Source organism: Pteropus medius, unplaced genomic scaffold (assembly GCF_902729225.1).
Source record: "Pteropus medius unplaced genomic scaffold, Ma_sr-lr_union100, whole genome shotgun sequence".
Taxonomy (NCBI): domain Eukaryota; kingdom Metazoa; phylum Chordata; class Mammalia; order Chiroptera; family Pteropodidae; genus Pteropus; species Pteropus medius.
The window spans coordinates 19,216,379-19,241,292 of NW_024342471.1; the positions used below are offsets into that span (position 1 = coordinate 19,216,379).

General features: G+C 50.0%; 3 long non-coding RNA genes across 5 annotated transcripts in view; 1 reads left to right on the top strand and 2 right to left on the bottom strand.

Annotated features, from left to right (window-relative positions):
- Positions 1–24,914, top strand: part of LOC120603801 (uncharacterized) — a 151,658-nt gene that overhangs the window by 56,282 nt on the left and 70,462 nt on the right. The window lies entirely within an intron of this gene.
- LOC120603808 (uncharacterized) lies at positions 2,749–3,509 on the bottom strand. The gene is made up of 2 exons (XR_005653153.1): positions 3,341–3,509; positions 2,749–2,999 (listed from the first exon to the last, which is right to left on the bottom strand). It is a non-coding gene; the product is annotated as an uncharacterized LOC120603808 (long non-coding RNA).
- On the bottom strand, positions 18,098–24,224 carry LOC120603805 (uncharacterized). 2 transcript variants are annotated; one of them, XR_005653150.1, is made up of 3 exons: positions 23,757–24,224; positions 22,168–22,935; positions 18,098–18,819 (listed from the first exon to the last, which is right to left on the bottom strand). It is a non-coding gene; the product is annotated as an uncharacterized LOC120603805 (long non-coding RNA). The 2 variants fall into 2 exon arrangements; XR_005653149.1 differs by having other exon boundaries at positions 23,279–24,224.

A 24,914-nucleotide genomic window follows, 5' to 3' on the forward strand; every position in this document is an offset into this window, starting at 1 on the left:
TCTCTCTGTTCTCAGTGTCTCTCCTTCTGTTTTGGTCTCTTTCTCCCTGTCTCTTCATGCCTGACTCTCTCTGTTTTTATCTTTACCCTGTGGGGCCATATGAGGTTTATAAGCATCTGTGAAAGTGCTAGAAACTTGGAAAACTAGAGCTTGAATACAAAGAGGAAAACGCAAACTAAAAATTGACAATAATGTAACGGGCACAATCATACCATTACACAAACTCAGAAATATTAACAGCAAAATGTTTGTTTTCAGTGGGATGTGGGGCGCTTTCACCCTGCTTGGCGGGTTGTGGTGGGGGCCTGCCAGGCTACACAGCCCGGTTCGTTTTTGCCTCTCTTTCTGTTTCTTTGGACCCAGTGCAGCCTTGGGCCTGGGTGGAGCTGCTAAATCCCTTCTCTGTCACATCCTCACTGTGTGACCTTGGGTAGGCACAATCAGTGATGAGTGTTCTTCCAGCTTATTCACTGAGCACCTACTATTTCTCACCCTGGGATGCAAACAGGCAAAAGCCCTGCCTTGTGGTGCATATATCCTGGGGGTGGTGGTGGTGGTGGTGTGCCTATGGCAGATAATTTAGAAGTGAATGAATAAATATGCAGAACAATTTTAGATAGTGCTATTATATGATGAATAAAATATGGTTATGTGATAGAGAAAGATACATTGGCGTTAGGGGTCTGGGAAGGCTGCTCTGACCTGAGGGACCAGAATGATGAAAAGGAACTGGACCCAGGAAGTTCTGGGAGAAGGGCATTCTGGAAGAGGAAAGAGCAAGTGCAAAGGCCCTGAGGCAGGAACAAGCTTGGGGGGCCTTTTGTGCTTGGAAACTTTCAGAGGAGGACTTTCAAACTTTCAGAGGTCTCAGGAGCAAGACAGTCTTTGCTGAGTGTTTTGAACAAGTCACTTGTCCTCTCTGAGCAATCCGCTCTGGATTTCATTCCCCTCTATGTAAAATGAGAATGACGAACACCCAACTTTTAGTGATGAGTGAAGATCAAATCTATGGTGGGCCAGAAATTCTATATCAGAGAGGCTCAGGGAATGGTTTGGGTCTGGGAGCATTTGTCTTAAAACTGTGAGTATAGGAAGGTCACTTTGTACTTGGATTGCTTGGGAGGTGACAATGCAGATAAATAATTGGGGCTGGAAGTGATGCCCCAATCTCTCCATTGTCTCAGCCCCCCGATTTGAGGAGTTAATAGCCTGAAGCACTCAGCATAATGCCTGGCGCAGAGCAAGTAGACAGGAATGGGGAGGGCATTCCAAGTGGGAGGAAAGGCGTGGAGGTGGGAATGTTTAAGGCGTGTTAGGGGAAGAGTGAGGAGACCAGCTTGGCTGGTGGGGAGGGGTGAGGAGGCTGGAAAGACAGGTTGAGGCCCAGGATGAGACCTTGAATGGCATGCAAAAGTAGGGTGAGCCTTAGCTTGTAGGCAGTGGGGAGCCATTGTGCGTTCTGGAGCAGGAGAAGCCGCAGAAATAGTTTTTGTTTTTTGTTTGGTTTTCAATGAAATATTTTAGAAATTCAAAAAAAAATTTAAAGGCTAATAAAATAACGTTCTATGCAGCCATCGCTCAGCTTAAGAAAACACCCCAATATAGCTGTCCCCTCCACACACTCCTCCCCATCATTTCTCTCCAAAAAGTTACTGCAACCCTAGATTCGTTGTTCATTATTGCATGCGTGTCTTTGTCCTTCTGTTGTGTGTTTGATGGAGGTATAAAGTATGCACAGTAAAACGCACGAATCTTAATTATATAGTTTGAAAGCCCATGGGATCACCTTCCAGTGGTGATCAAGTCAGAGACAATTCCTAGCCTTGGGTTTTGCTATTCCTGAACTTTATATAAATAGAATCATTCCATATGTGCTCTTTTGTGTCTGGTACTTTCACTCAACATTATGCCCATGATATCTATTCATGTTTTGTATCAGTGATTCATTCCTTTTCGTGGCTGTGTAATACTCCACTGTTTAAATAGACCATAGTTAGCTTAATCACCTTATTGTCTATGAGACGTACATTATTTTCAGTTTCTAGGATTTTCAATATTGCTGCTATAACGTTCTTGTACATATCTTTTGGTGGACATAAGTACAATTTTTTTCAGTGTATATATACATATATATATACATATATACATGTATATATATACATATATACATGTGTGTATATATATATACATATACATATATATATATATATATACATGTATATATATATGTGTGATGGGGTATGCACAAATTTAGTTTTTGTAGCTAAGGCCAATTTCCCAAAGAAGTTCTACCACATCTTTTTACTTTAACATATACATAGACACACACACACTCTCACGTGCATCACTGAGGGATTTGGGTCACTGCTTTGGTTGTGGGTGTGATTGTACAGATGGCATCACTTGTACCTTTGCTTCTGCAACTTGCTTTTTTCCACTCAGAGTTCTGTTCTGGAGACCCGTCCCCACTGGTGTAGCAGCTTGAGTGTATCTATTTATTCCCCGTGTAGGATCCGTGGTGTGAACAGACCACAGTGCTCTCCTCCAAGCTCCTGTGCATGGATGTTTAGCTTATTCCTGACGGGTTTTCTCTTTCTGGATTTTCATGATTGTCTGCTGTGTGTTAGGCAAGGCCAGCGAGGATGAGGGTGAGGGGGCTGTTGCTTTTGTCCAGGTGGAAGATGAGGACAAGGGGCTGCTGTGTAGATGGATTCAAGGGATGTTTAGGGACCGTGGTTGTGGTAGGAGGGGACTCTTTGGGCCAGAAGCCCAGGGCTGAATCCCTCCTCCCACTTTCTGGCTGTGTGACCTTGAGCATGTGACTTTGCTGCTTAGAGCCTCAGTTTCCTCACCTATAATTTGCATCTTTCACTCTGTCTGGCAAGGTGGTTGTGAGCGTTGAGTGAGTGAGACGTTCAGTGAACTCAGCAGGGTTTAAATTCATTTATTAGTTCATTGACTTTAGACAAGTTGCCTCATCTGAGCCTCAGTTTCCTCATCTGTAAAATAGGGATGATCATAATAATAATACCTGCCTCCCAGTGACTTTCCAACAATGAAATGAGTCTGCACATAAGCACTTATTCAATCTCAATAACTGATAGCTACTCATAAGCATTACTGTTGTCGTTGTTGACTTCTCTGTCTTTCCACCAGAAGGTGGGGACCAGGAGGGCAGGGCCTGTTCTTTGGTCCCCCTCTTCCTCCCGGGCCTCACTGGAAATCTTTGGAGCCTAAGTACACACAACAGCTGCGTCCCTGGTGGGTGACCTAGGGTGAGCCCAGCCCTTCTTGGAGCCTCATTTTTTTCTTATAAAGTGAGGTTCACGGTAGCGCCTACCTGACCAGGTAGGTGGTTTCCTGCCGGACACATGATCTTGAAAGAGGAAAGCTCTAGAGCAGGTCAGGTGGGCCCCTGTGAGGGGGCAACATCTTCCCACCAATACTACGGCTAATGCAATCTGGAGGGCCTCCGGAGACAGAGATGGGGGTGTGGTGCTTCTGGCTGAGATGATCTATAAAGGAGACATAGGGTGATGAGAAGAGAGAGGAAGGGGGGTTCTGGTTCTGCTGAACCCCCGGAGGGCAGGTTTTAACAGCAGGGATGTCTAAGCTCCTTGCTGTAAGGTGGGGACCCTCAAGCCACAGCGAAAGAGGAACTGGCATTCCAGGTTCCCGACTTGCCTCTGATATCCATGTGCGGTGCGGCCGTGGGTACCTGGTACACCTTCTCTGTGACTCGGTTTCTTTTGCCGTGATGGTCTCGAGGAGGTCCTGCTCCCTTGCCTGCTGGATTTCCCAGCCCCCACAGACCCCCTGGCCCGGCCCCCTTGCCCTCGTGGAAGCTGAGGCCAGGGCTCAGGGCCAGGGCTGCGCACCTTGACAACCCGCCCACGCTGGGCACAAAGGCCCATTGTTCAGGCCCACGTTGGCGGGGAAGCGGGCGGGGAGCAGCCGCCTTTCACCCAACCCGCTTGTGGTTGGCGGGGACTGACGAGCGATTCACAGAGTCCCCCACCCCCTGACCGGGCACCCTGCCAGGCCGCCTCTCAAGCAGCCACCCTCACCCAGCTGGGCCAGCTCCTACTCTGAGCTGGGCCTCAGTTTCCCTGGCTGAGAAAAGGGAAACAGAACAGCTCCAGTAGGAAAGGCAGAGCTTGCTGTTTGGGCCAGCTTCTCTGAGATCCATGAGGCTGTGGCTTCCCCTGGCAAAGAGAAGCCAACCCTGCTACATCTGAGGGGTCCATGGGCAATGGGGCTTTGGGACCCTGCAGGCTTGGGTTTGAATTCTGGGTGATTTGGGGTGAGTTTGTTCACCTCCACGAGCCTCAGTTTCCCCATCTGTTAAAGGAGGCTTGGAATCCATGATTCTCAGGGTAAAATTAGAGAAGTGATGCTATAATTTGTCATTCACTTGGTCATTCATTCGTTCAAAAACACATACTAGTTGTCAACTTTGTATAGCACTAATTATGGAATTTTGGGGGCCCAATGTGAAATTAAATGCAATACCCCTTGTTCAAAATTAAGAATTTCGAGATGGTGCCTGGATTATACTAAGCATGAAAACTTCTGAGCATGGAGCCCTGTGTGATGGCCGAGGTCACACACTCGTAAAGCCCACCCGGACAGTGTGCCAGGCACTGTTCCAGGCACAGGACACAGCTAATCAAACAGAGAAAAGCCTGTGCCCTCATGGAGCTGGTCATCTGTCTGGGGACCTAGGACTCCTTTGGGGCTGCCTGGTAGATCTTTCTGAAGCCAGGTACCCCTGGAGGCCTGATCCTCCTGGGCCTAATGGCCAAGCCATGCAGAGCTAGCTGGGGCACTCCGGCTTCCCTGTGAGGCTCCAATGTCAGTGACCCCACACTGGGCTGGGCAACTACAGTAGTGATGGCTGACATTTACTGAGTGCAGACTCTGCTAGGGCTCATCTAGACACTTTACCCAATTAACTTAGAGCATTTCTGTAACAGCCCTACAGCAGGTGGTGCAATACGGCTACTCACTGTACAGTTGGAGAAACTGAGGCTCAAGCTAGTGAATGGCAGAGGCAGAATTTACACCCAGGCTGTCTGGCCCGTCAGAGCCTTAATCTCCCCAACCTGCCCTCTGCCAAGGAGGGCAGTGGTGAGCCGGTGGTACGTGCCCGGGACAGAGGCCCTGCTGGGGTTCAAGGCTGGGAAGGGCCTGGATGTGCTGGAGGCCTGCAGCTGCCACCTGGGTTGGCCTGCTGTGTGGCCCTGAGTCACAGCCTTGTATCCTGGGAAGCTGGCTGTGTCCTGGGCACCCATGGGGCCTGAGTCACAGCAGAGCACACCCTGCTACCCTACCTACATTCTACCTGGGCTTGGGGACAGGCAGGCCCTCAGACCTGGTTTCTAGACAGGAACTTACACTTCTGCCTACTTTGGGAGAAAGAAAGAGGTACCTATTTGCTGCCCCAGAAGCATTATTCTACCTCCTTTCATTGAGTCCAGATCTGCCCTTCCAAACTATCTCAGGATGGATTAGCCGGCTGGTGGCTTACTGAGCTCCCCGTCACTGGGAGCATTCAAGTCAGGAAAGCCTGTCAAGGGTGGTGAGGAGTGTTCCTGCATTAGGTGAGGCTCAGTGTTCCTGCGTTAGGTGAGGCCCAGTGCTAGAGTATGTGACTCCCGAAGCCCTAAACTTTATTCGTGCTTATTTTTGAGTAGCTACTGTGAGCAAATAGTACAAAAAATCCAAACGTACAGAAAGATATGAGGTAAAAAAAAAACAAGTCTCCATCCTCCCTAACCCCCAGTCTAACTTTCCTTACCCAGAAACAGCCTCCATTAACCTATTTTTCTCCCAGAGCTAATTAATGTGCATACCAAGAAATATATTGTCCTTTCCTCTCTCCCTCCTTCCCACACAAATGGTAGCCATTACATTTTATAGCTCATTCTACCCCTCATTTTATTTTTGTTTTACTTGATAACTTATCTCGGAGACTGTTCCAGATCAGCAAACACAGAGCCACTCCATTCTTCTTATCTTGCCACATGATATTCCTTTTATATTTGAAAATAATCGATAACGCTTTTGATTAAAGGGCCTTTAAATTCTGAGTTCTGTTTTTTGGGCTCTGCGCTGTCCTTTGCTTTGGTGGTGGACTGAGAAAATTTTCAAAGTTCGATCGGCGTTATAAACTTTTCCTATGTCTGTGAGGAGTTTTGGGGTCTGTTTTTGGTTGAAATTATAAAAGAAAGAAAAGAAAGAGAATGAGAGAGAGCGAGAGAGCACCTTCCACACACATCCCTCCGTGCCAGCACTGGCGATCTGATGGTGAAACCCGCAGACACCAGCTCATCGACCGGCAGTGTGGCTAGTCTGCAGAAGAATGTACCCATGTGTGGTGCCATGGAGCCCAGAAGAGAGGACTTCCCGTTTGTGTGTGTGTGTGTGTGTGTGTGTGTGTGTGTGATCAGGGATTGTTCCTCGGCGGAGGGACTATTGAAGTGGGGTCTTAAGGACACATAGGCATTCATATGAGAAGTATGGAGACGAGCCTGCCAAGTGAAGGACAAAATGCTCGGTAGATGCAGAAACAACTAACAGCTTCCATTTATTGAGCACCTACTATGTGCCGGGTATTATGCTCAGTGCTTTACAAGTCATTGCCGCATTTAAACTCCCTACTATTCTAGGTTATTATCGTCCCGTTTTACAGATGGAAACCAAGGTGCAGAAAAGCACAGTAACTTGCTCATGGTCGCACAGCTACAAGTGTTGGAGCCTGGATTTGAACCAAGCAACTTGAGCTCTTGGCTATTCTAATATTCCACAAAGGTAAAGGGATAGCAGGTGAGGCCCTGAAAGGGATACCTCGACTCTTTGACCCTCTGTTCAGGTCCTGCCTTGCTCAGAGACCCTTAATGGTTTCCCATGGCCCCGAGACTCACTGGTCTGAGCCACACACTCTGTTTCCCTGGCCAGTGTGGACACCTCTGATAGCGCCAGGCCTCTCTGGGTCTGCCGGGTGTGCTGGGTGCTGTAGGCGCTACCTGTCAGGGAAGAGCCATGAGTAGTAATTAGGGAGCAAGGTAGTAGTTGGGGGCGGGGCACGTACCCTGGCCTATGCTCACTGGTGGGTTTCAGGTATGGCTGGAGTTGGGACATGACCTTGAGGGCTTTGCATCTCTAGGCCTCAGGGTACTGTCTTGGATGCAGCTCTGGTTGGTGCTTTGGCCCAGCCCCTCTGGGCTCCCAGGAGGGAAGAGTGTGAGCAGACACCGAGCCCAGAGAACTATCCCCCATGTGTCCTAGTGGGCAGTGGGCCTGGGGCTTTTAAAATTCCACTGACTCTACAATGTGGAAATTCCATCACCCCATTTTGCAGATAAGAAAAAAGAGGTTTGGGGGGATGATGTGACTTATCTAAGTCCACACAGCGAGTAAAGGGCCAGGATATGAATCCAGACCCTGAATTTGACTCTCAACTACCCCACAGTCCTGTCCCTCCGGCCCTCTTCATTCAAGAGAGTTTCCTAGACCGTCCCCTTGGCACAGGCTGAATCTCTCTCTTTTTCATCTGGTCTTCAGGAAAGGGACAATGAGCCTATTGCCCTGGGGAGCTTGAATGCTGTACCTGGGGACTCAGGATCCAGGGGGACCTGTAGATGGCCTGTGCTTCTCCCCCCACCAGCATTAAGTCACAGGTCCCTGTTCCCGCCTCACTTCTCCCAGGAGTGCAAGAATAATAGTCGGTTCAAATGTCAAGCCTGCTCTGCTGCCTGTGGGGAGACTGGTTGAGCAGGTCTGGGGGAGGGATGGAGGAAATTATTAATAATTGCGAAGCAACCAGCGCTGCTGCAGGCCTTGAGATGTGTCTGTGTGTGTCTTCGGAGGTGTAGAGTTGGGAGTGCTAATCCTAGGGACCCTGCCCTGGAGCAGGGAGCAGCCTGGGGTCAGCTGCAGCTTCCTAGGGGCTTGTGTGGGTTGGGGAGGTGATGGGGGCAGAGTCAGCCTCCCACGGTTGACATACATCTTGGCCTCCCTGCCTTCCATCAATTCAGGTAAAGGAGGGATCTGCCAACATCAAGAGGAGGAAAGAAAGAACTTACTGTGTGCCTTCAGCAGGTGGCTCACTACGTGTCAGATTTAATTCTCACAACAACCAGATGAAATTGGCATTGTTATTATCTTCAGTTGATAGTTGGGGAAACTGAGGCACAGAGGTGTTAAGTAAGGGTTTGAACTCAGGATGTTTGATTGTAGCCAGACTGCCTTCCTTGGCATCTCCATTCCCTGCTGGGGGTGGAGGGATCCCCATTCTCTGGAAAAGGCCCCTCCCCACTCCCCCAACAACAGCATAATCCCCAGAATGTGGGAGTTGATCTGAAGCTTCTCTGAACCGCAGTCTCCTCACTTGTAGAATGGGAACCAGGGGTGAACTCTAGAGGGAGGAGGTAAGATGGGGAAGGGTAGGTCTACTGCCCGCCCGCCCTCTCTTCCCTTCCAGACCGATCCTCCAGCCGTCCCTCCACAAACATCCTTTCTTTCTCCCGAGCTCCGGCACCCACTGCAAGGTCTGCCCAACAGCCGCAACCACAGGCAGCTCTCCACTGAGTCTTCCTTGACCCCTGGGGTGCCTAACAGAGCTGGTTTCCCAGCTGGGCTTTGGAAAAATTCACTCTGAAACGTCTTGTGAGTGAGCAGTTTATACTTTAGCAGGAAAATGGTTTGTATGGTGCAACTCAAGGCAGAATTTCGGGGAAGAGATAGTGGGAATCTTGGGAGTTAAAAGTGAACTTCTGGGATTGGAGTAGCTGCTACTTCTGGCAGAGACATGCCTGAATCGCGTGCCACTGAGCCCCAGGACCGGCAGCGTCTGTGGGGGACCTCCGGGGCATCCCTCTCCTTATCCTGCTCTGACGATGGGCTGATAAGACTCAGCCTTGGAGGAGGCAGCAGCCATAATTACAGACCTTGGTGGTGGCGGGCAGGCAAGTCATGAGGTGGGGGTGACTCAGAGGATTGCTCCATGAGCAAGGCCGGGGTTGGGTCCACCCATCTGCCCCTCACCCAGCTGACCTGAGGAGGGCCTGGACACCCCAGGAGGCCCTGCAGGGACATTGGGTGTTGCCGGGCCTGGGTCTTACCCCTGGGCCTGTGACCCAGGCCCATGTCACTTGGCATCCTTGGGGATTGGCATTGAGTGGGGAGCTGAGACAGTCTGGGTTTTCCCCTTGCTCAGTCCTGGACATCGGCTTCTGGGAAGTGGGACTCAGGGCTCAGAGGCACCAGTTGGTGGACTCCAACTGGGAACAGCAGGCATGAGCCTTACAGACTTACTGAACCACAGGGGCAGGCGCTGGGAATTCCAACTTAGCAAGACAGAGAACCTCAGTCAAGTGCAGACTCAGAACCAGCAGATGGCGGTTTCTAGGACTAAATATTTTCAGGTTCAAGGGTTCACGGGTTAGTAGATTTGTAGAATTACATAAGATCCGGGACTCAGTTACAATTGGTTCCACTGAATTTATACATCTGTAGAATGAGAGATTTTTTAAATAACCACAGCAGCTGAAGAGTTTTGGGGTAAATTATGTTGGTGTCTTCAATTTGTTTTTCCCATGGGTCAGAAAGAAAAAATAAGACAAGAAAATAAAAATGAAAATATTCTTCTTTCTCGTTCTGTCCATTGAGAGGGAAAACACACAAAGCAAAATGTCAAGATGACTTGGTGAATTGAGACATTCATTGTACTGTTTTTTGACTTTCTATGGATTTGAAATTTGTCACAATAAAAAGTTAGGAAAAGGTAAAATGGAAAATGAAATGAGTATAAACTACAGCATACTGGGTTATACAATTTGGTGATCTACAAAATCATGACTTTCTAATCTATGCCTTCCTAATTCTCTTAATGTGTTTTTCGTCTTTTTTATTTATGCACTATGCAGAGCACCTACCACGGGCCAGGATCTGTTCTAAGACTCTACAAACATTAACTTATTTAATTCTTACCACGACCCTGTGAGGTGTGGTGTATGACTCTCGTTTCACAGATGAGGAAACTGAGGCACTAATAGGGGGAGTGACTTGTTCAAATTGTGCTCATGTGTACTGTGCTAGACTCTGGGACAGAGCAGTAAACAGGACAGACATTGTCCATGCCCTGGGGGAACCTGGCAGGGAGATAAATAAGAAACAGACGAGAAAGATGGTCAGAAGTACAAGGAGGAGAATAAGCTGCTTTGATGGAGGGCACGGGGCGGAGCTCCCTCACATCAGTGAGCAGGAGGCCCCTCTGAAGAGGTGCTGTTTGAGCCGAGACCTAAGTGGGAGAGGGAGGCTCACGGGCAGAATGCCTGCTGTTTGCCGGGGCTGTGCCTTCTGCCTGCAGCGCCCTTCCCTCTGCTTCTCTGTACTGAATTCCCACTCACTCCTCCAGGCCCAGCTGGGCAGGCAACTCCTCTAGGGGTGAGGGGCAGACTCGGGGGCTTTTCTGCTTCTAGGGAGAACTAGTTCTGCCCCTCACCATCTTCTCTTCTCCCCCCTGTTCCCAGAGCAGACTTTGAATACAGGGAGCCTTCATTAGAGTCACCAACACCACCCACTGCCAGAGGTGGAGGTCCAGAGAGGTTGAGGCTTTCTTCAGGACCCACAGCTAGCAAATGGGGAGGGATCTGCCCCAGGGACTTACAGGCCGCCTTTTGGCTACTGTTTACCTGCCCACCTTCCTGCCCATGCTGGGGGCCTGTCAAGGGCAGGCACTGGGAGTCAAAGTTAGTTCTATGCCAGGAATCACCTAGCTCTGGGCTTGAGCTGCTTGGAGAGAGCTTGTGGAATGATTTGACCTTTACCAGGCTGAACGCATGACAGAGAGCAAGGGGCTAGGCCAGTAACCCAGGAGTCAGCTGTACCCCCAGGGGAAGGCAGGTGGGGACCTGAGCCCCTTGTCTCCCACTGGCACCTTGTGCCCACTGCCACCAGTGAGCATTGGGAGCCCACTTGGGGCAGGTGGCACACATTACCTACCCTTGGACTGGTCCAGACTGCTCCCCAAGCTGGTTCCTGGCACTGTCTGGCACAAGGCCAGGCTGCCTGTACATCAGCCTCCCATTTTGGCCCCAGGGGCTCCACCAGGCGGTGGGGACAGGGAGGTGATGAGGTGGTTCTGCCTTAGACCACGGGTGCATGCTTGCATGAGGGGCTCGGCTCGGCTCCCCCCGCCATGTCTGTCTCACTGGGGAACCTGGCGGAGGGGTGGAAGGAGCCCAAACACTGGATTCCTGCAAATGAGTTCAAGGCCTGCTCTGTCCTTTGAGGCTGTGAAGCTTGGGAATCTTGCTCTTCTCATCTGCAAAATGGAGACCATAAAACCACCCCACCCCACCCCAGGGATGAAACAATAGCACTGTTGCTGGCACGAAGCTGCTCTATAAAGGCCCGCTGTTCTAGCTGCAGACGAGGCCACTGCTGAGGGTTTCTATGAGTCTAGTTTTATTTCACCAGGATTTACTGAGACCCTACTATGTGTCTGGCTGGGCAGAATGTTGGGGTCATATCACAGAACAAAACAGACAAAATCCCTGCCTTCAGACAGGCAGACAGTGAACAAGTGAACGAACAGCATAATTTCAGATCGCGGTAGAGACTCAGAAGGAAATAAGCAGGGGGGTGCGATGGAGAGTGACTAGGGACTTGTTAAATAGGGACTTCTCAGGGGGAGGGCCTCCCTAAAAGAGGGATGTCGAAGACAAAGGGAACAGCAAAAGCAAGGGCTCTGAGCTAGGAACAAGTTATGTGGGTTCAAGCAACAGTATGTCGGCCACTGGCTGGAACAGAGTGAGTTGAAAGAGAGGGTCGGAGAGAGGGAGAGGGGCCAGATCCTGCAGGGCTCAAAGGCAGGGTGAGAAATTCGAATTTCATTCCAATGGTGATTATTATAAACAAAGACCCAAGTTATGGGTGAATACAACATACAAAGTGCAAACTCATGGTGATTCACTTCTTACCCAGAGCTTGGGTGCTTGGGATCAGACACCTTAAAGAAAAGCATCTGCACACTCCCTCCCTGCTGGAGCCTTTCTTTTTTAAAGAAATACAAAGGTAACAGGTCCTTGCAATCTGTTAGATGCCAATGCAGCACGTTGGCGGTGAGAGTTCCTTAGTTGCAAATGTGGCCAAAGTCTCTGGACTGCAGTGCTTGTTGGGAGAGTGAGGTGGGCTGGGGAGGGGGCATAATACCACCAGCCCTGATTTCAACAGCATTGTCTCAATTGGGGAAGGGTTAGGAGATCAGCTGGTCCAACCCCCTGACTCCCAGATGAGGAACCTGAGGTCCAGAAGAGGGGAAGTGAGTGGCTAAAGGTGACATTATGAGTCAGAGGCAGATGAAGAACTTGAACCCAAGACCCTTGACTTTCAACCCAGACTTTCTGAGAAATGGGTGTCTCGCCATGTGCTTCCCCTTTGTTCTTTCCTCCCAGACAGAGTCAGCTGCCATCAGGGGCCGGAAGGACGCCTGGGGCAGGGGTCCAGAGGTTTGGGACCCACCTCTTTATCTCCCGCAGAGTTTTCCGTCAGAGGCCCTGCCGCCATGTTGAACCAGATCATTCTCTGTGGCGGGGGCTGTCGTGGTGGGGCCTTCAGACCCCGCTCTCTGATGGACCCGTGCCCGGAGACAGGGCATAGAATTGGGAAAAAGGGAAGGAAGAAAGAAGCTTAACCCAGAGTTAATAATAACTCCTGAGGGTTCAACCCCATGATGGTGATTGCTGGATCTTGAGGCCAACAGCAGGCATCTAAGGATGAGCTAACCAAAAGACTACTCCCACGTCAGGTGAGTGGGTCCTCTGGCTCAAGACACAATGTCCACACAGAAGGGGTTTCACAAGGGCCACCTCCTATCAACCTAGCGATGACCATGCTGTGATCTGGAAACCTGAGGCCCAGAACTCACAGAGTAGATGGCAGAACAATAAAGATTCTGATGTCGCAGACGCGTCTGCCAGGTTCGGAAAAAAATCATTCCTTGCAATAAAAGAGTGTGGAGAAAAAGCATGTTGGAAAAAGAATCTTGTTTTAGAAAATCGACTTTATTTTGTAGAACAGTTTTAGATTTACAGACAAATGAAAAAGATAGCACCTCACACCCAGTTCCTCCCACGATTGATGCCTTAATGTTAGTATGGTCCATTCGTCTTAGTTTATGCACTGGTTTTGTGCATTCTCGTGGACTAAGCTACAGTTGATTCGGATCGCCTTAGTTTTTGCTTACTGTCCTCTTTCTGTTCCAGCATCCCGTTCAGGATTCCACATCACATTTAGTTGTCGCGTCTCTTTAGGCTCCTCTTGGCTGTGACAGTTTCTCAGACTTCCCTTGTTTTCAGAGACCTTGACCGTTTTGAGGAGGACTAGGTTGGTTGGTGCCTCATAGGCTGCTCCTCTATTAGGAGAATTTGTCTGATGTTTTTCTCATGGTTTGATTAATGTTATGGGTTTTGGGGGAGGAAGCTCTCAGAAGTAGAACATCATTTTTATCATATCACATCAAGGGTTTGTACTATCAACATGATTTATAACTGTTGATGTTGACCTTGATCACTTGGCTCAGGTAGTGTTTGTCAGTTTTCTCCACCGTAAAGTTACCTTTCACCCCCTTTCCATACGGTTCTCTCTGGAGGGAAGTCACTCTGCTTGGCCTCAACCTAAGGAGCAGGGAGTTATGCTCCCTACACAAATGATTTAGAGTTCTTCTGCATGGGAGATTTGCCTATTCTCACTATTTATTTACTTATTCAACCTTTTACATATATCGATATGGACTCATTGATATTTATTTTATTTGTGCTTTGGGTTATAATTCAATACTACTTAATTTTGTTGCTCATTTGTTCCAACTTTGACCATTGAGAGTTCTTTCAGTTGGCCCCTTGATGTACCCCTATTAATGTAGATCTTTCTCCTTCCTTCCTTCCTTCCTTCTTCTTCCTTCCTTCCTTCCTTCCTTCCTTCCTTCCTTCCTTCCTTCCTTCCTTCCTTCCTTCCTTCCCCTCTTTCCTCCTTCCTTTTTTCTCTCTTTCTCTCTTTCTTTCTCTCCCTCCCTTTTCTTATTCTTATTCTCTTCCTCCCTCCCCTTCCACTTTCTTACGTCAGCTTTATAAGATGCTTCAGGCTCATTTTGTGTATTTCCTGCCCCAGTCTTAGAATCAGCCGTTTCTCCACGGAGCCCTGGTTTCTTTCATTGGAGAATGGTGTTAGAAACCAAGATCTGGGCGTCACGTATGTCCATTGCTAGTGGGGTGGCATTTCCTTTAGGCCTTCTCAGCTGACAGAGCCAAGAAATATACATGTGTATATGTGTGTCTATACCAACCCATGTATATGCAGATATCTATAAATATATATGTAACCATCTATATCTATATTTAGTGAAACATGAGTTCATATTGACGTGTTCAAAATTCATTATATTTTATAATATGATTTGAAATAGTGTTGTGTCACTATACTGATAACCATAATTATTGCTGCTACTTACTGTTTATTAAGTGCTAAGTACTTTCTAAGTGTTTAACTACATTGTCTCCTTTAAGCTACATGGCAGCCCTTGACCATGGTTACTCCCCTTAACCCCATTTTACAGATGAGAAAATGGAGGTGCAGAGAAGTTAGTGTCTTGCCCAAAGTCGCCCAGCTAGTAAGTGGTGAAATATATTTCAAAGCCAGGTTCAATCACATCAGACATTAAAATTCTCGAACACCTTGCATTAAATAGAATTGCTATATGCAACTAAAAACAAAACAGAACAAAAAATAACATTGCCTTACGGTTGACTGGTTTGTGTAGTATTACATTTCAAAGACATTTAAGTGTCATGATTTCCTTTGAAGCCAATACGTTTGTGTTTTGGATCTCAGACATTTTCTGCTTGAGGCTCTGTTGTCTGTAATGACCAGTGGATGACAGAGCTCAGGCAGATGCTGGTACCAGTCCATCCAGCCCCCCTGCTGGGTCATTCTCATACCTCCCTCCAGCTGGCCCTTTGGGAAATTTGTGGGGCACAGAGTCTTCTGGGAAACATGTCCCAGGAATCTCAGATCCCAGAGGGCCAAGGGGAATGAGAAGGAAGTGGGTGGAGGGATGGGACGGGCGGCCATGGTGCGCTGACCCCAGGTCTTCCTGGCATCATAGTGGTCTGACCTGCTGGGCTTCTTCTGTGGGGATTTGGACAGGAGCTGCCCTGATCCTCAGCATGGCCCGGGGGCAGCCTATGCCTCTTCTGCTTTTCCTTACAGAAGACACCCTCCTCTTAGGCTGGCCCCACCCTCCTCTTCCTGGTCTAGCTGAGAAGAGAGATTTACTGATTTATTTAGCTGTACAAGTGTTTCTTGAACACCTACTGTGTGCCAGGAGTTCAGAATACAAAGGACAGATAGCAGGGGACAAAACAGACAAAAGTCCCGGCCATAATGGAGCTGACATTCCAGTGGTGGCAGACTGACAATGTAGTGTCAGGTGACGCAAAGTTCTGTGAAGGAGAATCGTAGGCATGACGAAGGGGCTGCTGCGTGGCCCGGGAAGGCTTCTCTATGAGCAGGGAGGGGATGAGCCCTGAGGCTGGCTCCCCGGGGTAAGAGCATTCCAGACAGAGGGAGCGACAGCGGCAGAGGCCCCGAGGCTGGTACAGGCCTGGGCCTGAAGCTTCGAGGGGCATGGAGAAGGCCAGCATGACTGGAGGAGCGTGACTTACGTGTTTCCATAATTTTAGAATTCCTGTCCTCCCTCTCTTCCTCTTCCCCCAACTCTCCTCCCTTCTCATTATTTTTTTACAATGAGTCTCTTAATTTTTAATCCAAATACACAATGACAATTTATAAAAATAGAAATAATATCTGGGAAGCTCTTGGCATGTTGTTGGTATGCAGGAGCTGTGACTACTCTTATTATTTATTTTTCTCATTTCTGGTAGGAATGAATCACTTGTTTCTAATGTCTCTTAAAGAGGCAATGGACCATTGGGCCCTTGTCCTACTGTGGAGTGCTTTTATTTTCCAGCTTCATTGATATATAATTGATATATAACACTGTAAATTTAAGATATATAATGTGTTGAATCGATACACCTATATATTCTAAAACGATGAGCACCATAGCACTAGCTAACACCTCCAGTGGAGTGCGTTCCTTCCACCCATCATTCTGGGGGTTTCTGGAAGGCGAGTGAGTGGGGCGGCGGGGGTATTGCGCCTGTGGCAAGGGGCGGGGCGTGCCTCTTCCTCTTCCCTTCCCTTGGTCTGCCCTCCTCTTTTCTTTTCCATCTGTGAATTCTTCAGCAGAAGGAAGCAGCCAAACTCGGGAAGTCTTGTTTTGGGGTCACTAAGCATGTGTGAGTTCTCTGGATTTGTAATGCAGAGAGGCCGGGGGTCAGCTCATTGTGCCAGGAAGGATGTGCTGGTGGTTTATGGAGCGCTTGAGAATGAGAGCTGTAAAATAGGGCCCTGGCTGCGCCCCCCGCACCTCCCCACAGTCCTCTCACTGTCTCCCGGGCAGAGCTTCTGGGCTCCTTCACGTCTCCCCACCTTCCCAGATGCTGCCTGGTCCACCCCTTCATCTTCTGCCCTGACCATTGCAATCACCTCCCTGGGCTCCCTACTTCCATCCTGGGCCCCTCAGTTTTCCACGTGCAACCAGAAAAGCCCCTAGAACTAAGTCCCCCTAAGACCATGTCCCTCTGCTGCTCAGAGCCTCCCTAGGTCCCACCTAGCTCAGCCTAGCATGATGGGACCCCAGCACTGCTCTGAGGTCACCCCGCCCTCTCCCCACCCCCACTGCACCCCAGCTCCGGTTCTCTGATCACTATACCCTCCCTATATACACAGCTGTTTCTCCCCCTCCTCTCTCCAGGTCAGCCCTGCCTCCAGCAGCCTGCCCTGTCCACACTTTGGGAGTAGGGTCTCCTGTGACACCTGCTCATGGCTCCATCTCCACCTCCCAAGCCCTTCGTCACTGTTTGGGGAAACACATCCATGGGTCTGCTCACTTAAAAACACCCGTGTCCCCTCAGGGGGTCAGCTCCAGGAAGGTCGGCTGTGTCTGGGGGCTGGTCCCAGTGCTCGGAATAGTATTGACATGCAGTATGCAGTAGGCGCTCAATGAGTGCTTGGCAAATGAGCGAACATTAGTGATTTAAAATCGGACCTTGGAATCTTTGTAAGGTTGGTAAAAATTTCAGCAAATGGAGAGCTTGAGACTCGGAGGTACTGATTGTCAACTGGCTCTGAGGCCCACCTGCCCACCCAGGCTGGGCTCTGTCTGTCTGTCTGTCTCTGTCTGTCTCTGTCTCTCTCTGTGTTCCTTTTCGTCACTCTAAGTGTGTTTTTGCTACTCTCTTTCTCTGTCTCTGTCTCTCCTCCATTTGTCTCTTCTTTCTGCCATCCCCTCCTCTAGCCTCCGTGGGCAGTAGGCCAGCTTCTGCTGTAGAACACTTTTCTGCTTCTCGAGCTGCCATCCGCCCCACAGAGGGGACCCCCTCCAAGAGTGACAAAGTTGGTCCTGCGAGGAACAGGCAGGGAGCCAGGGAGGCTGGCGCTGGGTGTGGAAACTCTCGGCAACTGTCTTGTGGCGTGATAACCTCTCTGCTCGTCAGGCCCCACTTTCCTTGTCTCTCCAAAGAGAATAAGAGTTTCTGGGGCTTCCTTTATTTCTCTTCCAAATACACTTATTATTTTATCGGCTCTTGGTGAAGCTCAGAGAAGTTTATGGGTGGGGGAACTTCACCAACGCACCCTCCACGGCAGCAGAAATCATCCTTGCCAGAAGCTGACCACGTGTGGGGCCAGGCTGGGTGTGTTCCCTGGCTTAGGCCACTGTCTACCCTGGGCTCGGCACGCAGGGCTTTTTCTGCCCAGCCAAGCTCTTTTCAGTAACTCGCATTCACTGGGTTGCCTCTACTCTCGGGGCCTTGGCAGGTGCTGTTCCCTCTGTTTGGGATGCTCTTTTTCTCTCCTTGGCCTAGTTAAACGTCTACTTTTTTCCCTGATTCTGGCTCAAACACCACCTCCTCCAGGAAGCCCTCCCTGATGATACCCCCACAAGTCAGGTCACACGTTACACACTTTCTATCATTCGCCTCAGTTGTAATTACTTTATTTGCTCTCAGCACTCACTGGGCTCCCTTCCCCATCATTTGAGCTTAGGTTTCTCCCAGAGGGAAGTTGGGAGGCCCAGGCCCATGAGTCAGCAGAGTTCTTCTTCCTTTCTTGGTACTTTCTCTGGGGAGGTTGGGAGCTGGCTTCCTCCAAGCGGGGCTAAATTCAAGGGTGTCTAAAGGGAGGGGAGGTGGGCAGGGCCTCTCCTCATCCCTCAGACTAGCCATTCAGCACCAAACAGCTTCTCTCCATCTCCATGATAACCCCTCCCTGCCTGAGCCACCACTGACATGCTCTCCTGCGCCCTCTCGCCAACCTGCATCGGCCAGAGAAAGCTTTTCAAAACCCAAATTTAATCTTCAGTCTGCCTTCCTCTAAGCCCTTCCATGGCTCTCTAGTACCCTCAGAATAAAGCCCAGCCACCTCAGTTGGGCTATAAGCCCTCCGTGGCCTGACCTTGCCTCTCCCGCTTCATGCCCTGTAACACCCAGCTTCTCACAGCTCCCTGCCTCCAGGTCTTTGCACTGCTATTCCCTCTGCTCTGAACACTGTTCCCCCCCGATAGATGAAAGCGCCAGAGCTCGTTTCTTCCTGCCTTCGGGTCTTTGCCCAGATGTCGCTTCCCCGGCCTGGCTTGGAGTTCTGGCTCAGTCGCTTCCTGGCTTTCCCCTTTCTGGGCCTCAGTTTTCTCATCTGAAAAATAAGAGAAAACATAGGATTAGAGCAAGGACGAAATAAAATCTTGTGCGTAATGTGCCTACATGTGTCTAGAAACCAAAAGAAAGGGAAATGAAGAACTAAATGAAAACTCATCATTCATCATTTTGGGGAAATGGGTGGCTCCATTCCGGTCTGTCCGCCCCATGGACTATTATGCAGCCGTCACAAAGAACGGGTCACAGTTTTCCCAGGTACCTTGTGTGGTTAATCTTTTTTGTTTGTTTATTTGTTTTTAAACATCCTTAATTACACAGGTATTTATTCCCCCTAGGATTTATTTTTTAATTGAAAAAGTTCAAGGTAAAATACAGTGTATAGAGTATTCTGTTTTCGTTTTAAAAAGGAGGAGGGATAGTCATTCATATTTTTTATAGTTTTAAGGGAAGAAATTCACAAAATATAAAAGTAACCATTTTAATTAATCATTCATTCATTAATTAACCACTTAAAAGTGTGCATTATTAGTTCGGTGGCTTTTATTACAGTCACTATGTTGTGCAACCATCACCTTTATATAGTTCCAAAACATTTTCATCACCCCCAAAGGAGACCCCACACCCATTAATCAAGTCACTGCTCATCCCTGCCTCCCTTTAGCCCCTGGCAACCACTCATCTGCTTTCTGTCCCTATGGATTTATCTATTCTGGATATTTCACGTAAGTGGAACCATATAATACATGACCTTTTGTTCCTAGATTCTTTTAATTAGCATAATATTTTTGAAGTTCATCCGGGTTGTAGCATGTGTCAGTACCTCATTCCTTTTTATGGCCAAATAATGTTCAATTGTGTGGCTAGACCTCATTATGTTTCTCCATTCATCTGTTGATGGAAATCAGGTTGTTTTCACCTTTCGGTGATTGTGAATAACGCTGCTGTGAACATTTGAATACAAGTTCTCGTTTCGTGTGGGTATTCTTGAATAAGAAAAGCAGGATGCTGAAAAGGGTGTACAATGTGATCTTGATTTGTGAAAGAAATGACAGATAAAGAAACCCCTTGTCCAGGCATAGTCTATATAGGATTTTCATGCTTACAGAAAAATATGTAAGAATCCATTCTCAACTGTCAACACAGGGAGGGAAGGCTTTTGCAGAAAAGGACAAGCAAAGAAAGAAGGCCAGACGCCAAATCAAAACAGTGCACACAAAATGATTTCATTTAGGCATGTGTGACAAGCTACAGATTGAGTCACTGTGAATGTAAATGTAAAAAAAAAAAAATCCTGAACCAAACCAAACAAAACCCCCCCAAATTATTCTCTCTTTTCAAGAAGGGCTGGACAGGGACCTAGTCGGATGGAGAAACAGGTTAGAAGAGAAAAGGGAGCACCCAGGAGTGACTGGTCCTCAGAGCGCCCCCCTCCGTTGTGAGGTCCCTTTGGGACCCTCTGCACTGATCCCCCATGTGGTTCTCATTTCCTGCAGGGATGTGTGAGCCAAGGGGAAAAGTGGGAAGGGGCCCAGGAAAAGGGAGAAATGGGTGAGTGTGACCAGAGGCTGGGGGTTGGACCCGATGACCTCCACTGACCTCAGGGCCCTCACCCAGGATTCCCAATGGGCTTGGCCTCCCGGCTGGCCGCTGAGCTTGCTTTCTCTCTGCTGTCCCCTTCTGCCTTTAGGATATATTTCAACCACCCACAGCATCACAAGAGATCGTCTAATGGGCCTCAGGTCTCCATCACCCGGCTCTGTCAAATCTTAACATTTCGTCATATTTATTTCAGATCTACAGCAGTTGGGGTATGGCAAGAAACAGACCTCTCAAACAAGGGTATCTTAGGGACCTCGAGGAGAGCTTAATTAAGGGATTCTTTTTAAGGTGTAGGCAGGGCTAAGGGAATCAATGAGGAAAGGTGCAGGGTGGGCTGGTGTTGGTGGGGAGCTGGTGTTTGCAGGGGCGCAGGGGCGGGGTGCGTGGAGAGACCCCTGTCAGGAGCTGAGACCCCCAAGAAGCACAGTTCCAGCTTGGGGTACACAGCAGGGAGGGAGCTGTCCCACTTTCCTCCTGCCTCCCATCTTTGGCTGAGAGCAGGGTTGGTGGCCTCGACACAGGTCAGCTTCCCAGAGACAGAGTAAGGCGGGGAAGACAGATTTGGAGGGAGCAAAAGAGGGCAGGTCACCGGTTTCCACCCACCTGGAGTGGCGGGGGCGGGGGCTTCGGTGGTAGCCCCTGTTGTTGCTCTGTTTTCAGTTCTGGCTCCTGGGGCATGGGTGGCATGGCATGTGTGTGTGTGTGTGTGTGTGTGTGTCACCTGCTCTGTCATTTTCAAGCTCTGGTTTTTAAGCTCCTGTTCATTGAGCACTTACTACCTGAGAAGCCGTTCACGGAGCTGATGGCCTGAATCCTCTCTCCGCCTAGTTTTGTCATTCAGGAAAGCAAGGCTCAGAGCGGAGCAGGGCTTTGTGCCAAACAGGGGCCAGAGCTGATTTTGAACCTGGAGCAGTTGTGGGGGACATCTGAGCCTTAGCTGTGATGCCCTTTGTCCTGTGGTTCAGGTTTCCTGCATCTCTACTCTGTGGAGCTCCCAGGAGGAGCCTCCTGCTGACAGGACGTAATTCCTTCAGGAGGCCCCTGCTGCCTGGCGCCAGCTGAGGGCCCAGGGTACCTAGACCCTCTCCTGGGAAAGGGGCCCGATTCAGCCTGACCTGGGCTGTGTCAATTCCACCTGCATCAACTTGGGCGATGATTTGACTCCCCAGGCCTCAGTCTCTCCATCTGGAAAATGGGCAGAGCGTGAGCCCCTCCATGCAGTGAAGTTGCAAGGAGGGGCGACTTGCAAGAAGCCTAGGACGCAGCGCATAGGAGGCCGCCCACTGGGTTTCTGATTTCTCCTGAGTCGCCTCCTGGGGGCCACATCCCCAGTTGGAGGAAGGACGAGGCAGCCCTGGGGGCACTGGGGGGCCTGGTCCCAGGACAATGCACAGCATTGAGTCCGTGCCAGCCCTAGTTTGAGGGTGGAGAAATAAGAGAGTAATCTGGGTAGGATTCAGACAAAGACCTGGGGCCTGGGTTGGCCAAGGGGGCATCAGGTTACCCCCACGGGCTGCAGCCACACTGATGGCTCCCCTAGCAGCTCAGCTCAGGGGGTGTTTTCCTTTCCCCAAAGCTTATAATTAAACAAGTGATCAGGGCCCCTTGCTGAGGCTTCGGCAGGCGGGTTTCATTACAGGAAGAACTGCAGGTACAGGGGTTTGCAGGTCTGATGGGGCGTGTCCTGGTCATAGTAGTAATAATAGGAATAATAGTAACAGACAGCTTGCGGGAGTGTTTCCGGCAGGCCAGGCTTCAGGCAAGCCAGTTTGTTTGTGACTCTCACCTTCTCGCTGCCCTGAGAGGCAGATCTGTGTTATCCCCGTTTCATAGATGGGCAAACTGAGGCTCAGAGACACTTCGGAGACCCTAAGGCTGTTCCTTTCATTCCCTCGGCAGAGTCGGGGTGAGGTGGTGCAGGGTCTGGAATCACACAGGCCTCCTGGCTTCCTTGCCTCAGTCTCCTCCGGAAAGTAGGGAGAACCCCAGTGCTGGCCTCACTGAGTTGTCGTGAGATCAAGTGGCTGTGCGCACAGTGAGAACTCAGAAAACGTCCGTTCTCCTTCCTTTCTTTCTGGAGGGAAAAAGGGGCCAGGTTGTGTCTTCAAGGAGTTTGTACCATTGATGCCCCGTTCCCCACCCACCACCTCATCCTCCATGTGGTGAGAAGTAGATGGGGGGAGGCTTGAGTGGCCCCAGACGGCAACAACACACCTACTTCTACCTACAAGGCAAGTGCTACTATTGTACCCATTTTGCAGATGAGGAAACTGGGCCTTCAGAGGCAAAGTGGCCTGCCCATGTCCGGGTACAGAGACTGTGGCTGGGCAGCAGATGCCTGAGGGAGGGCCTCAGCCTCCCAGGCTAGCACCTGGAGGGAGGGATAGGAGACCCCCCAGCTATCCCCTGCTTGTCAGTGTCCCTGGCCCATACAGTCCCTGTTTACTCAGCCCAACACCCCAAATGCTCCTTCTTCCGCTTGTCCAGGAGTCTCTGGCGCCTTCACAATAGGATTCTCTGTCTCTGCAGCTGGTTTTCATTCAAGCTCTTTGTGCTGTAAATGAAAAAAAAAAAATGAAAAGAAAACTGGGCTCCACCCCTCCCCTTTGCTTGCTGGAGAGAGAGGAGGATCCCAGCCTCTTCTTTCCCTCACTTGGGACCCAGAGATGCCCACAGCCTGCCTGAGGTCACACAGGAGTGTCGGAGCCAGGACCCTGGCCTTGGACTCCTCATCCAGTGCTCTGCACCTCCCTGGCTTCAGGGCCAGCTGCCCCCTCCCTGCCCCTGCATTTGCTCTTCCTGGCTCTGTCCTTTCGGCTTGGGGGGGAGCAGAGGAAGTGAGACTAGTGTTCCTTCAAGCTTACTACATACTGGGCACTCTGCCATCCCAAACTCACAGGATCCTCAGTGCATCTCTGTGAGGTCCTGTCACCCCATTTAACAAATGAGGAGACTGAGTCCCAGTGAGGAGAAGTGCCTAAGATCGTACAGCTGGGGATTCAAATTCATGCTCTCCTGGCTGGGTTGCTGCCACATCTGTAGCTCTCTTTAGGGCCCTGTAGGGAGGCCTGAGCCCGGAGGTGGCAGGGGATCCTGGAGGAAAGTAGGAGTGTGGGCAGGGCCGGGACCCTGGAGCTGAGCCAGACGGGAACAATGGGTCCTCAGATGGTGGTGGCCCAGGGTGGGGTGTGAGCTGGAGCCAGGGGCTGCAGAACGAGGTGGCCAGTGGGCCTGGGAGACTCAGTGCTCCCTTCCTGTCTTCCAGCTCCCGGGTCAGGACCTGGGGACACTCCAGGGACCTCAACTTCCAAATCCGACAGACCCAGGGCTCCCGCAGGAGGCATGTAACAATAAGGGCTAATAACTATACTTCACCCTGGTCAAGCACTAACGACAGGTCAGGCACTGCAGCACGGGTCTTCCTGGGTGCTCACAGACGTGCAAGTGAGGCCCAGAGAGGCCCTCTGCACTTGCTCAGGGTGTAGGGACAAAGAACTTTGGACAGCGTGGCCCTTAGCGAGTGAGCTGCCTGTCTCAGGAGGCGTGCAGACGGAGGTGGAGGGTACTCAGTGGAGGTCAAAGGAGGGACATGGCGGGGACTTAGTGCTCACTGAGAGTGATTCACTGAAATGCGGCCAGGGAAGCCGGGAGTTGGGGTGTGGATGAGGCCTTCTGAGCTGCTGTGGGGATTAAACAAGTTAATGGATGCCCAGGATTGGACATGTGCCCAGTATAGAGTCGGTGCTCAATGAACGAACACCTACTCTTTGCAGAAATAGTAACTCACATTTCTGGAGCCTGCCAGGCACCCAGGCCCTAGCCCTGCGGGTATTTGAGTGCTTACTACCTCTCAGCCACTTAGCTGAGTGCTCACAGATCCCGACACCCGTGATAGCTGCTGTGCTTATTCCTATTGGCAGATGAGGAAGTTGAGGCCCGGAGAGGTAATCAGCGTGGCTGGGTGCACAAGCCTGTCGTTCTCTGCTCTGTGGCCTTGGGCAGCTCTGACCTCCCTGGGCCTCTTTCTCCTCACCTGTAGCATAAGGTGTGTGCATCCTAAACTTCCAGGTGAAGGTTTAAGTGTCTGCAAAGCAATACTTTTTTCTCCCAAGAACAAAAATGAAATTCTCTCTAAAGGACCCCTTTTCAGCCTTCTCATCCGTCTCCCTCTACTTTCTCCCCTGTCTCAGGGTTCCTTCCTGTTTTCTTCTTGTCCTAATAAGGCCATCTTCCATGCCGGAAACAATCAAGGCATTTAATTAAATCTCAGAACAAGAAGTCCAGATGTGGGGCTGTTCCAGGATTGGTTAGCTGCATTCTGGGTTGGCATCTCTTTACATTTCTTTCCCTCATGGGCCCCAGTGGCTGCTGTGGCACCAGACATCATGTCCCACATGACCACATCCTAACCAGAAAGGGAAGGCAAAAAAAGGGCTCTTTCTTGTCCGAATCTTGGTCTCTCATCAGGAAGGAAAATATTTCCCAGATGTCCCAGGAGACTTCTTCTTGTGTCTCATATGACAGTGGAGAGAG